Here is a 1,071-nt window from a genome sequence, read left to right as displayed (position 1 = left end):
AGCCACAAATAGAAATGAATGAGAACATTTTTCATTGTTGATAAAATGTTTATGCTATGCAAAATAAACAGTAATATGCATGGCAACATAAATTGCAGAGAATTTGAAAGGGGAAAAACTCATCAAAAATATAGCTAATAGTCCTGTGTTTTATATTAAATTTAAAGGATGAAACTTGCACACATCCTAAAAGGTTATGATAATTATTAATGTCAAGGTCCTACATGTCACATTTTCTTCAACTGATTGTACAGTCATCTCTTGTCCCAAGGAAATAGGAGAATCTTGATAACCAATTATATAGCATGTCTACTTTGATGGGGGAAGATGATCTCCACAGAAACCTTCAAGTCTGTGTCTTGCCCCATCTCTCTTTCTCTCCAAAACAAATGGCAAGGGGGAGAGAGAGATAGAGACAGAGAGAGAACAGAGAGACAGAGAGAGAGAAAAAGAGAGAGACACAGAGAGAGACAGAGACACAGAGACAGAGAAAGACAGAAAGAGAGACAGAGACAGAGTGATATAAGAGAGACAGAGAGACAAAGTGGCGAAAGGATGAGGGAAAAGAGAGGGAGAGACAAAAACAGAATGAGAAAGAGAGAGAGGGAGAGAAGAAGAGAGAGAAAAGACAGAGAAAACACAGAGGCAGAGAAGGAGATAGAGAATACAGATGACGCAGAAAAGTATAATCAGTTCTCTGTTTTAAACTTAGCTTTGGACAATATAATGAGAGGATAATGGAGTCTGGAAACCATTCAGTGATAATCAACTTTATCTTGTCTGGATTCTCAACCAAACCAGAGTTGCAGCTGCCCCTATTTCTCCTCTTCCTTGGCATCTACCTGGTCACAGTATTGGGGAATTTGGGGATGATCATCCTAATTTTGCTCAGCTCCCACCTGCACACACCGATGTACTTCTTCCTCAGCAGTCTTTCCTTCATTGACCTCTGCCATTCCACTGTAATTACCCCTAAAATGCTGGTAAACTTTGTGACAGTGGCGAACATCATCTCCTACCCTGAATGCATGACCCAGCTCTACTTTTTCTCTCTTTTTGCAATTGCAGAGT

Source organism: Mastomys coucha, unplaced genomic scaffold, assembly GCF_008632895.1.
Source record: "Mastomys coucha isolate ucsf_1 unplaced genomic scaffold, UCSF_Mcou_1 pScaffold23, whole genome shotgun sequence".
NCBI lineage: Eukaryota > Metazoa > Chordata > Mammalia > Rodentia > Muridae > Mastomys > Mastomys coucha.
This window is presented reverse-complemented; position numbering follows the sequence as displayed.